Below are 13,971 nucleotides of genomic sequence, written 5' to 3'. Positions count from 1 at the left end.
GCTTGTGATCAAGGGCCAGGTGAGCTGGCCAGGGGAATCTATTCACCAAGCGGGCATGAAAGCAACTTTGGGCCTGCAGAGGAATATCAACTCCAACTGCAGAGCTTAAGTGTTTCAGCTGGACCCGGCGGGCAGCGCCAGTGTAATAATGGGCTCTCGTTCTAAGCCCTTTTCCTGAATAGCTGCCAAGGAAAGGGTTGAAGAGACTGGTGGGCGGTGGGGGCAGGTGGGCAGGACATCAAAGCCATCTGCTACAGCAATGGAAAAGGCAAGCATATTGTTAGCAAAAAGGACTGAACGTGAAGCAGCAAATCTGATGCCATTATATAAATTTATGGCACAGCCCACACGCGGATGCCGCGAGCAGTTCTGGTTGCAAAAGGCTCTCGGAAAGGTTCGCAGCTCTGGAAGAGGTTCCGGAAAGGGCAGAGGAAAGGAGAGAGAGCTTTCGGTACACATTTCCTAATAGGGAACTGACAAAAAGGCATTTGCATTTGGAGGGAGGGGGGGAGTGTAAAGAAAAGAGAAGTGTGGGGGTCACACTCTGTGAATGAGGGCAGAGTGCGGCTCAAAGGAAATCTTCCATTTGCTCCTCAAAGTAGGATGTGAAAGAGAATCAGGACAGTCAAGGGGAGGGCCATCGCTCACACCACATTCTGCTGGGAAAGCATAGCATTAAGAAGTACATATTCTCCTGAGCTGCCCTTTCGATACAGATTTCAGGCAAAATCTTATAGCCCCACTTTTATCTCAACTTAGCTCTCTATCCAGAGAAAGACAGGTTTTATATTTGTTGAATAATGTTACGGGGAAAACAGCTTCCTTGGTGGCCAAATTTCTTTTTCTAAAGCGTCGTAAGACTAAAATTGATTGCATTGACATGGGTTTATCTGTATAGCTTCATGTTAGTGTTGGCTATGTTTTATTCTAGAGTTCCTCTAGATGTTTTAGATGTTTTAATTTTGTATGGATATTTTTTCTGACTGACGGTCAAATAAAGAATGATGATGATGATGATTAAGAAGTACAGTGGTTAGAGTGTCAGGCTAGGATCTTGGGAGGCCAAGGTCCGAATCCCCACTCGGCAATGAAGCTCACTAGGTGACCTTCGGCCGCTCACTGCCTTTCAGCCTAACCTCCCTCACAGGGTTGGTTTTTTGTGGTGATTAAATGAGGAGGGTGGAGGAATATACCACGGATGCCGCCTGGAGGTCCTTGCAGGAAAAGGTGGGTTATAAAATGCAAGAAATAAATAAGTGTCTGCAGAATAGCTGCCATTCAGCATGGACTAGCCTTCTTCTCCAGCTGCTTTGGGCTACAATGGCTGGATTTGCTGGGGCTGATGGGAGTTGCAATGCAAAGGACCATATGAAGGTTAGGGAAGGCCGTGGTGCCGCAGCTCGTGGCATGTAACCTGCAGCACCCACCCCCCCAGATGCTGTGGACACCACATCCTCACCCCCACCCCAGCCCAATGCTCTAGTTCAGGGGTCCCCAAACTAAGGCCCAGGGGCCGGATGCGGCCCAATTGCCTTCTAATTCAGTGCTCCCCAACCTTTTCATCGCCGTGGACCGGTCAACGTTTGATAATTTTACCACGGCCCGCTGAGGGGGGGGGGACGTGTTTATATTTTAGATTGTTTTGATTTAATAATTTAAATTTAATTTTATTTAAACATGCCTTCAAAATAAAATACAGTTACACCCGGTTAACCTCTCGCCCATGAAATGTCGCACAAACCCGAGAGAAATACACCACAGTAAATAAAATGGAAATAATTTAATGTTCCTTGGGCGGCCCGGTACCATTTGATCCACGGACCGGTACCGGTCCGTGGCCCGAGGGTTGAGGACCACTGTTCTAAATGCGGCCCGCAGACGGTTCAGGAATCAGCGTGTTTTTAACATGAGTAGAATGTGTACTTTTATTTAAAATCTCTGGGTTATTTGTGGGGCATAGGAATTCGTTCATATTTTTTTTCCAAAATATAGTCCGGCCCCCCACAAGGTCTGAGGGACAGTGGACTGGCCCCCTGCTGAAAAAGTTTGCTGACCCCTGGTCTAGTTCAACAACACCTGAAGGTCAACAAGCAGAAAGCAATGCTCAACTGGATTAGGGCTGTCATACATCCAGATTTTTCTAGCTATGTCTTGGAATCGCTCAGAAAAATGGTGTCCGGGCGGATTTTTGCTGAATTGGCAAAGTGGCCAGGAAAACCCGGATGTACGACAAGAAGTAGGGCTATTATTATTTTTTACAAAAACATTTCTAGAAAAAGAAAACAAATGAAAATATGTCTCCCATAATAGCTCAACAACTCTGTCTGGATTTCACTGTTGGGAATATGGCAACCCTAACTAGATGGACTCGGTCTAATGCAGATTCCTCTGTTTCTACAAGGACACTTATCGATTCAACTAAGCTTTAGTTTTTAGACATCAAGACTGCAAAATGTTGCAATGATCGCTATACGGGCAGCTTTTTAAATGACTTGATAAATTTGCAGAGGGGGAGTATATCACCGTTCTGTGCGATCTGTCTTCGCATGCAGTTTACCCTAGAATCATAGAATCCTAGAGTTGGAAGAGACCACAAGGGCCATCCAGTCCAACCCCCTGCCAAGCAGGAAACACCATCAAAGCATTCCTGACAGATGGCTGTCAAGCCTCTGCTTAAAGACCTCCAAAGAAGGAGACTCCACCACACTCCTTGGTAGCAAATTCCACTGTCAAACAGCTCTTACTGTCAGGAAGTTCTTCCTAATGTTTAGGTGGAATCTTCTTTCTTGTCGTTTGAATCCATTGCCCCGTGTCCGCTTCTCTGGAGCAGCAGAAAACAACCTTTTCCCCTCCTCTATAAGACATCCTTTGATATATTTGAACATGGCTATCCTATCACCCCTTAACCTTCTCTTCTCCAGGCTAAACATACCCAGCTCCCTAAGCCGTTCCTCATAAGGCATCGTTTCCAGGCCTTGGACCATTTTGGTTGCCCTCTTCTGGACACGTTCCAGCTTGTCAGTATCCTTCTTGAACTGTGGTGCCCAGAACTGGACGCATTATTCCAGGTGAGGTCTGACCAGAGCGGAATACAGTGGTACTATTACTTCCCTTGATCTAGATGCTATACTCCTATTGATGCAGCCCAGAATTGCATTGGCTTTTTTAGCTGCTGCATCACACTGTTGACTCATGTCAAGTTTGTGGTCTACCAAGACTCCTAGATCCTTTTCACATGTATTGCTCTCAAGCCAGGTGTTACCCATCCTGTATTTGTGGCTTTCATTTTTTTTGCCCAACCCTGGGCAACCCTGTAGTGTGTTTGCCCAACCTTGGGAAACCCTGTAGTGTAGTTGCCTGGGGTCACAGGGGGTCGAAGACCCTCTCCCAGGGCTTTTTTTTTCCCAACTGGAGCTCACTAGAGCTCAGTTCTGGCACATCTCATTTGGGCGCCATTGCCATTTTAAGAGAACCAGGGTGAAGTTCATGGTGAGGTCCCTGCTGTTTTCATTTTGCATGTGAACTTTCTGGCAGCATCTGGCTGGATACAGGATGCCTGACTCAGTAGACCTTGTATCTCAACCAGTAGGACCTTTCTTACATTCTTAGAACAGCAGTTAGGGAACTATTTCCAGTCAGCAGGCCAGATGTTCAGCTCCTTTCCTTAGGCTTTGCTCCTTCTCCTGCACTCCCTTCGCTTCCCTGAACTTGGCTCAAGGCAGAGGGAGAATTCGGGAGAAACACCCACACTTCCCAAATCAATATGTGAAGTTCACACTTCTCTGAATTTTGCGGTGCAGTTATCCAACCAAAGGATGTGTGCAAAAATACACGTGTTAGTCAAAAGCAGTGCTTTTTCCCCCCTAAGAAAAATGTTTAGGGGTACTCTCATTTTGACTCAAGACAAGCACCATTTTATAGTTCAAATCTGGAAAAATAAATACAGTAAATGGGCAAAAGTGCAAAGATTCACAAAATGTTTAGGGGCATGAGTACCCCTGTGTCCCCGTCCCCCCCGAAAAAAGCACCGGTCGAAAGTGTGTGCAAAGTGCATTTTCAGTTGCGAGAAATAGATGAGAAAATGCACACATTTTCATGAAAGTTCTTCTCGTATAAAAACATTGCAAATGGATGCAGAATTTGAGCATGTTGAACTTAACAAATGAGGAACTGAAATTTGACCCAGGAGAAAAATGGTCAGCAAAGTTTGCTTACAAAAGCGAATGGAGCTACGTTTTCTGGGAAGATTCAGAGCTAAACATCAGGCTCTCCTTTCCTGCTTTTTTATATGTGCATAGGCAGACCTGGGTTTAGGATTCTGCTGCTATCGTCTAGCCTGGACAGCTGACCACACCAGTCTAAGGGACTGAGTCAGATTATCTCACCTCTCCTAGCTACGCAAGGATTGCACACAGCCGTGGGCTAAGATTGACTTTTGCCTGCCAGTTACGCTTAGATAAGAGTCTCCTATCCGCACATTCTTCCTCTCCTCAATTCTGGCATAAGAAAGGGTGTCGGGGAGAATGCTATCTTTGAAAAAAAAAATCTGAAGCAATTTCAAAACCCCAAACCAGGAGATTTTTTTTTTTTATCTTGATCACTGGTCTTGACATTTGAAAGGTTGGAAAACATAAAACGTATTTTGATTGGGGCAAGTCACACCTGGGCAATTGTAATTACAAGTTTTGAGAACTTTTCCTGACACTCTAATTGGGCATGTTTGGTCTGCAAATGTCAGCAGCTGTTTCTACTCCCTTCTACTCCCCAGGACTGTGGAAGACTGAGTATCAAGCACTACTCTATCTCCTGTTTCTGAACTCAGTCAGACTGTATGGGGGCTTCGCACATGCATGCACAATTCTCACCCTCGGTGTGCATGTGTATTTGTGGCACTTATGGTAGAATTCTGTAATTCCTTGCAAGTAGAAAGCTAGCAGATAAAAGAGAAGGTGAGATTAGAACTCTCTTCTGTAAGATAAGGACCCCTGACCGTTAGGTCCAGGCATGGATGACTCTGGGATTGTGGCGCTCATCTCGCTTTGCTGGCCGAGGGAGCCGGCGTACAGCTTCCGGGTCATGTGGCCAGCATGACTAAGCCGCTTTTGGCGAACCAGAGCAGCGCATGGAAATGCCGTTTACTTTCCCACCAGAGCGGTACCTATTGATCTACTTGCACTCCATGCTTTCGAACTGCTAGGTTGGCAGGAGCAGAGACCGAGCAATGGGAGCTCACCCCGTCGTGGGGATTCGAACCGCCAACCTTCTGATCAGCAAGCCCTAGGCACAGTGGTTTAACCCACAGCGCCACCCGCATCTAAAATGCTAGTCTACTATTTGCACGTGAGCACACACACACACACGCATCCAGTCACATTAACTGCAATCTGAAGCAGGATAGACCAGGAAGGTTCCTAAACAAACAAACAAACAAAAAACCTCAACAACTTTTGAAGTGTCCTGGTTATTACTTTTTGAAATACGTCAACCCAGCATAGTCAAACCTTTAGAGCCACCCCATGGCTCATGGGGTAAGTGGGTGGGGGACAGTATCCCCAGCAGTCCCAGAGCCCGTGCTGTGCCAGGGGTGGGGGACCTCTGTCCAAATCAGGGTCACCAGGCCATTTTGGCCCAGCCCCGTCTACCTGCCCTACGCCTGATGTCATATATGGGGCAAGTAAATCACAGCTGGGCCCCAGAGGGAGTTGCAGACCTTGCAGATCAGCTGATAAGTGGAGCCTGCAGAGGTGCTTTGAAGCCCCGACTCCAGGGCTTCAAAGGACAATGTGGGGGTCTTTGCAAGCACCAGTAATAAGGTGGTCCGATCCATTTCACCATTCCTACTCTGTGCCCACCTACTTCTGAATGGCTCTTTCTACATGCTCGGAACCACTAGCTGCTCTTTGCAATTAAACGCTGACCTGCCATGATGTGCATTTGAATAAAACATATTGGGTCGACCAATCCCTTTTTCCTTTTCCTTTTTAGAAAAGCCTTAAAAAATTAAAGACATTTCTATTCTTATTTCTGACTGACAGCTCTTGAATGACGAGCAATGCCCTGAACGGCTGAAAGGAACCACTCTCTTTTGCCTTTGCATTCTGACCCAAAGCCAGCACCCCTCCCTCCGAAACCGCATCGCATTTCCAATGGGAAAGCAGATCAAAGGCTAAAAACGGTAATGCAAAACGGTAATGCAAAACATCCTGTCCGGTCTTGTTATCGAAGTGGGCTGGCGCTGTGCCCGCTCCGCTTGCCAGCCATCCTCTTAAGCCGTATGATAATTCTCTCGGAAAAAGACCCCGCGAGCAGAAAGACCAAAGAGCTCGGGGAACCTGGCTAAAGCAGATTGTCCCAGAGCAGTGGAGCAAAACCTCAGGCCCGGGTCCAAATTCAGCTCTCCAGGCCTATTTATCAACACCCCCCCTGGAGCCTCCCTAGGCCACCCTCTGCCCCACCCGCCCTGCTTTGTGACATCCCTGGGTGCTTTTGCCTGCCTGGAATATGTCCCCAAACTGCAATAATGCCTCTTGCTTGCCTGGAAGGAAGGATAGAGGGATATGTGCCTGTCAGCTGTCTGTGTACAGTGGTACCTCGACTTACGAATTATTCGACATACGAATTTTTCAACTTACGAATGAAAAAAAGTGCCTGCACGCCTATGAATTTTTCGACATCCGAAGGACATCCATTGGCGGCTTTAGATGGAGTTTATTCGACTTACGAATTTTAGATACGGTTTACTCCACTTATGATTTTTTCCGAATTTTCCGTTTCCAATGCATTCCTATGGGGAAATCGCTTTTTTCGACTTACGAATTTTTTGACCTACGAATGTGCATTCGGAACGGATTAAATTCGTAAGTCGAGGTACCACTGTATATGTATTATTTTTAAACTTGGTTTATTAATTTTATATATGGCCCTTCACCCAAGGATTACAGGGCGGTTTACAGTGTAATGTTTGTATATGTGTGTGCATATACGGTGTTATAGATTTGAAAGGGAACCCCTGCCCCCAAGCCCTAGAAATTAATACATCGTAGTATTTTGATCATTTGGGATGTGAACTACAAGCTGCAGAGGAATTCCTGGGCTAGCCTATGCAAAATGACCTAGCCAAGCTATTAAGAAACAATAAAGGGCCATTGAGGGCCATTGGCAATGGGAGAGCACTGAGGTGTGAGCAGGGACTGGAGATTTGGAAGGTTGCCAGGGTAGCTGGGTGTCTGAGGTGACAGGAACAGAGTGTCTTTAGCAAGGTGTGCTGGGAAGGAGGAGGAGGAAGAAAGACTGGGAAGAAGGGGGAGGAAAAAAGGAGAGCTCCATCTTGGGCAGGCTGGCTGAAGGAGATGCCTTGGGCTCCAGAGCCGCACTGCTGTGGGGAGCAGCCCCTCTTGAAATGACCTTGCTGTAAGATCTGGACCCCCTCCATGCAGACTGAAGGTATAAATATGCGAATAAATCATATTTCTTAAAGGTACTGCAGTCTCTACTGCGTCTTGAATCTCAAAGGAACAGAGACCTGGGGTGAGCGCCTGGAACCCCCTGGAATCTTGCACATGGTGGGGGGGCAGCCAACTTGTATGTATGTATGTGTATGTATATGTAAATGTATATGTATATGTATATGTGTGTGTGTGTGTGTGTGTGTGTACAGTGCTTTTTTCTGGGGGTAAGCATACCCCTAAACATTTCGTGAATCTAAGTTTGGCCTCATTGAGGGGCAGTATTTCAATATGAATAGGAAAATGAGAGTACCCCTAAACACACACACACACACACACACTGTCGTACCTTGGATCTCAAATGCCTTGGCTCCCAAACAAATCAGCTCCTGAATGATCGAAACCCGGAAGTGAGTGTTCCAGTTTCTGAATGATTTTTGGAAGCCAAACGTCCAGCTTTGGACGTTTGGAAGCCGCGCTTTGGTTTCTGATCGTTTTGGAAGTTGAACGGACTTACGGAACAGATTCCATTTGACTACCAAGGTATGGCTGTATATATATTTGTAACAACACGCACACACAATGTACGGCCATCAACACGCAGCCCCCCATTGGAGGGTTTGTAAGGCATCCTCCCCAACCTGGACTTGCATGAAGTCAGGGCAGGGGAGCAAAAAAGAAGGCAGGTCGCACAACAAAGGTAAGAGTCACATCCATTGTTCCAGCCACTTTTGCCTATGGCCCCATCCACCACTGGCATACGGTACCCGGAGTTTGCCCAGAAAGCTTTAGATGAATATATTGAATGAAAGCCTATCAGTCAGTACTGTATTTACCATAGGCATCAAAAGTGCATTCATATCCCAACCCTCATCTAAGGACCTCAGAGCAGGGTGCACGGGTTGTCTCCCTTTTTCCATCACAACAACCTTATGAGGCAGGTTAGGCCAGAAGAACACGACCTGAAGCTATCTGAAGGAGACATTTGACTCGAAGTTTCCCCCGCACTCAAGTCCAAAGGTCCAAAGGTCTGACCGGACACATGGTGAGGTGGCCCTAAAGTGGCAGCTTTGAATTTTTCTCACCGGGATTTCTGCACTGTGCACCAAGGAGCATGCGACGTTTTTGCCATTTTACAGATGGGGAAAACTGAGGTCCAGTGAAGAGAACCAATGTCTCTGCCCGCTTGCAGTGGAGAAAAGGAAGGTGGGGTCATTAACCATCTTGGCTTCCCAAGTCCCATTCCCAGCACCCTCTGGCCCCCTGGATTTCCTCATCCTGTTAGAATGCTCTGCAAGACGCTTTATTCCACGAGTGCGCTTGTCAATGTTGCAAAGCTGAGAATTCTTGAAGGGCACGGAAGACAGAAGAAATGCCCTTTTTTTCCCTATTTTGCTACCTGCCAGCGGGATATTGTGTGCGTAGGCATGTGTGTGTTACTGTTGGAGGCTACAGCTCTCTGGCTTTCGACCAAACGTATTAGTGAAAGGCCGCATCAACAGAGAGCGCTATCCATAAGGATTAGCATTAAAGAGCCGTTTCCTCCAGTCGAGTCATGCCTGCCCTTTGCTGTGCCAATAAATTACCGGACATTATGTAATGCGGCTTTCTCTGTTTCGTGGTGGCAGCCTTTTGATTGGTAGAACTACGATCTGGGAAACAGAGGGCAAAGGACAGTAACCTTCTAGGGGGGTTGCCAGCTGCTGGGGGTGGTTGGAGAGTGCCAGATTATCCCCAAATTTAAATCGGCACTCAGCCGCAAAGCTCAAAGCATGTTCATGAGGAGGTCATTGCCTCTGACCTTCCTCGCAGGGCTGTGGTGAAGCTATGGGCGTTTATCAGGAAAGATGGAATGAAATTGTAGCAAGTTGGAAGTGCGAGAAATGATTATCGTGTATCCCCCCTTTCCTAAGTTTTGGCTGAGCATGCGGATGAGGGGGTGTTATTGGTGTCCGCGGCCCACCCTCATTCTTCCCTACCCGTGGAAGCACCATAGAATCATAGAGTTGGAAGGGCCGGCCCTGCCATTAGACAGAACGAGATGCTTGCCTCAGGTGGCAGATGCTGGGGGGACAGGAGGGAATTGGAGAGCCAGGGCTTTGCATGCACTGCATGGCCTCTAAGCAAGTGTCTTGCCGTCAGGTGTGGTGGAAAATGCTGTCCTGTCACCAGGATTAAAGTAAGATGCACAGGAAAGCAGGAAGCTGCCCCAGTACAAGTCAGAGCCTTGTTCCTTCTAGCTCATCATTGTCTGCACTGACTTGCAAAGGCTCTCCAGGATTTGAGAGCAGGGTCACTTCTGGTGGACCTGGAGATGCCAGGAACCGAAACTGGGATCTGCTACATGCAAAGCAGATCCTCTGCCACTCAAATTGGCTGCTAGTCTGGTCAGCTGGACTGCATGGGATGGGGAAAGAATGAGCATCATTTTCAGCTCAGCCCGTAACATGTCAAAGAATCAAAGAATCCTAGAGTTGGAAGAGACCACAAGGGCCATCCAGTCCAACCCCCTGCCAAGCAGGAAACACCATCAAAGCATTCCTGACAGATGGCTGTCAAGCCTCCGCTTAAAGATCTCAAAAGAAGGAGACTCCACCACACTCCTTGGCAGCAAATTCCACTGTCCAACAGCTCTTACTGTCAGGAAGTTCTTCCTAATGTTTAGGTGGAATCTTCTTTCTTGTAGTTTGAATCCATTGCCCCGTGTCCGCTTCTCTGGAGCAGCAGAAAACAACCTTTCACCCTCCTCTATATGACGTCCTTTTATATATTTGAACATGGCTATCATATCATCCCTTAACCTTCTCTTCTCCAGGCTAAACATACCCAGCTCCCTAAGCTGTTCCTCATAAGGCATCGTTTCCAGGCCTTGGACCATTTTGGTTGCCCTCCTCTGGACACGTTCCAGCTTGTCAGTATCCTTCTTGAACTGTGGTGCCCAGAACTGGACACAGTATTCCAGGTGAGGTCTGACCAGAGCAGAATATAGTGGTACTATTACTTCCCTTGATCTAGACGCTATACTCCTATTGATGCAGCCCAGAATTGCATTGGCTTTTTTAAAAGCTTTTTTAGTCTTTTTTTTTGGTGTGCATAATTTTTATTAAGTTTTTCTATTTTACATTTCAGAATATTCATTTAAGCAACCTAAAAATATCAATGACTTCCCTTCTCCTCTTTCCATGGTTCAGTTTGCATGCCATAAATCCCTGCTTATTTTACATAAACTAAACCATTCAGTATTCCATTTTTACATCCATCAAAACTTATTTACACTGTTGAATTTATCTTAAAGCTTCCAATGTTTTCAAATGTACACAATTTCACCCATATACAAAATAAACATTTCCCAGTCTTCTTTAACCCTTTACTCTTCTTTTCCTCTTATTCTATAAATTAGTTCTGCAAGCTGCTCATATTCCATCAGTTTAAGTTGCCATTCTTCTTCAGCTGGGACCTCCCTCGTTTTCCATTTTTGGGCTAACAAAACACGGTCCGCAGTAGTGGCATACAGAAACAGCCTTTTTTGACACCTGGGAATTTCCATCTGAATTATCCCCAGGCGCGTAACATGTCTTGGGCTGGTCCTGGTTTGTATGATGGTCTTTTAATCATTTAGATTTGTTGCATACTGCACAGGAGTGTAGCGGGGGGGGGGAGGCCTTCCACCCCGGGTTCCATAATGGAGGGGGTGACAAATTATCAAGGAACATTTTTTTAAAAAATTTTTCTTTGAAAATGCCTGCTCCGAAGGTCTTATCTTACTATACTAGGGATTATACAGCTATATATGAAATGTCATGCATATCGGTTAATATCTTGACCCTCCTCCACCAAAATAGCTGTTCAATTGGCTGTTTTCCTATGTCGTGAAGGCTGAAATTTCAGTTCAGTGGAGCACTTTCTGTTCCCAACCCCAACCCTGTGGAAAGCCATCTAATTCGACTTTAATTTGATTCTGAGATGTTTTTAGGAGGTAATTTAATTATTTTTTGATTTTATACCAATGTTATGTATCTGATGTTAGCCACCCTGAGCCCGACTTTGGCCGGGGAGGGCGGGATATAAAAAAAGTTTTTTTAAAATTATTATTACTTGTTATTATTCCTTTGTAAGAAAATATGAAATAACTTAAAACCATTTTTGCGGGGGGGGGAATCAATGGGGGGGGTTGACAAGAAACCGGGTACCACCTGACCTTCCCATGCCTCGGGGGGGGGGGGCTGACAATTTTTTTTTGCCCCCGGGTACCAATTTACCTTGCTACAGGGGCGTTGCAGGGGGGGGGGGGGGGGGGGGGGGGGGGCCCCGGGCAGCACCCCTGTTGGGGTGACACATCGGGGGGCCAGCCCCGCCCACTGGGATTTAAAAAAATTAGGTTATTTTCGGCACTGCCGGGGGGGGAGCCACAGGGGCGGCCAGCGAGGAGGGGTGTCAACCCCCCTCGCTGGCCGCCCCTGCGGCTCCGCCCCAGCAGCACCGAAAATAGCCCCCCCTTGCAGCGGCGCAGCTCGGCATGGAAGCAAGGGGCGGGCCACCTCGCTGGCCCGTCCCTCTCCCTGCCCTGACTTGCGCTGCGCCAAGGGAGCCCGGGCGGCAGATTTAGGAGTCTTTGCAGTGCGCAAAGACTCCTGAATCCGCCGCCCGGCACCCCTTCTTGCAGCGGCTGCTCCCGCAGGCACGAGCAGCCGCGGCAAGAAGGGGTGCTGCCGCCGGGAGGAGGCTTCTTCAGGAGTCTTTGCAGCGCGCAAAGACTCCTGAATCCTCCGCCCAGCACCCCCGGGGGCGGGGCGTCGCATGTGTCATGACGTCATGACGCACGCACGCACGCCCCGCCCCCCAGGGGTGTCTCTTGGCTTCCCGCCCCCGGCAGCCAAGGGGCTAAGAACGCCCCTGCCTTGCTACGCCCCTGATACTGCGTGTGGTGGCCTTTGCAGGAAGGTTGCATAGAGCAGAAGATGATCCCGGCTGCTGGAGCAGGCCAAAGGGTCCCCAACCTACCCAACATCCTAGTGTCACAGTTGCGGGATATTTAAAGTGCAGCCAAATTCATATTTTGCTAGGTAGACACATGACAGGGACTGAAACTCACAGATTTTCTGTGAGAGACACTTCTGCTGTGCCCCGACAAGGGGAGGGTGTAAGTTCAGTGCCAGATTTACATATAAGCTAAACAAGCTATAGCTTAGGGCCCCACTCTCTTGGGCCACCCCAAAAAAATTAAAGGAAAAAAAAACACCTGGATACACGTTTCCAAAATATAAGATAAAAAACAAATAAAATAAACCACAGAGCCAAGGGCTTGCTGATCAGAAGGTTGGTGGTTCGAATCCCCGTGACGGGGTGAGCTCCCGTTGCTTGGTCTCTGCTCCTGACAACCTAGCAGTTCGAAAGCATGTCAAAGTGCAAGTAGATAAATAGGTACCACTCTGGCGGGAAGAGAAATGGCGTTTCCGTGCACTGCTTTGGTTCGCCAGAAGTGGCTTAGTCATGCTGGCCACATGACCCAGAAGCTGTATGCCAGCTCCCTCGGCCAGTAAAGCGAGATGAGCGCCACAACCCCAGAGTCGTCTGCGACTGGACCTAATGGTCAGGGGTAAATTTACAGCAAACAGTGTTTTGTGTTGTGTAGGCTCTGGGGTTGTAAGTAATGGGCCCCGCCTGCTAGCCTGCTCCCTAAGATATCACTGGTTTGCTCATTTCTATATATAGGGTGCCTACATTCTGCATGTGCAAATGGCATTAGATACCTGTTATGTCCATAAATTACCATATAGCATATATTCAACACAAAAAACAGCGACAATTTGTTGTTGACAAAGGACAGCGCTGGACATATAAAGGGCCCCGTTACCTTCAGTTGCTTAGGGCCGCATCAAACCTAAATCCGGCCCTGTTAGGTCCAACCTGCTTGGGAACACCCTCTTCCTCGTCTGCCAGCAACATGAGAACATCTGCACCTCCAAGCTCCAAGCTCAGACACCATTTCTAACTAGACTTAAGTATGTCGTTGCAACCAAATTACCATTTGAAGCCTGCCTGAACAAAGCTGCTGTATCTGTTTCTCTTCAGCAAGTATTCTGAGTAAATGTTATTTTTTTCCCCTTTTACAAGACTGTTTGTGTGGTTGTTATTTTAAGGGGGAGAAGAAAGGGGGAAATACCAGGAAAATCCAGTCTGCTTTAGAGCATCCTTGATGACTTAAACCAAAAGGCTTTGTTGTTGTTGTTGTTGTTCAGTCGTTCAGTCGTGTCCGACTCTTCGTGACCCCATGGACCAGAGCACGCCAGGCACGCCTATCATTCACTGCCTCCCGCAGTTTGGCCAAACTCATGTTAGTAGCTTCGAGAATACTGTCCAACCATCTCATCCTTTGTCGTCCCCTTCTCCTTGTGCCCTCCATCTTTCCCAACATCAGGGTCTTTTCCAGGGAGTCTTCTCTTCTCATGAGGTGGCCAAAGTACTGGAGCCTCAACTTCAGGATCTGTCCTTCTAGTGAGCACTCAGGGCCGATTTCCTTGAGAAT

The sequence above is a fragment of the Lacerta agilis genome, chromosome 9 (assembly GCF_009819535.1).
Source record: "Lacerta agilis isolate rLacAgi1 chromosome 9, rLacAgi1.pri, whole genome shotgun sequence".
Lineage (NCBI taxonomy): Eukaryota > Metazoa > Chordata > Lepidosauria > Squamata > Lacertidae > Lacerta > Lacerta agilis.
Note: the sequence above shows the minus strand (reverse complement) of the source record.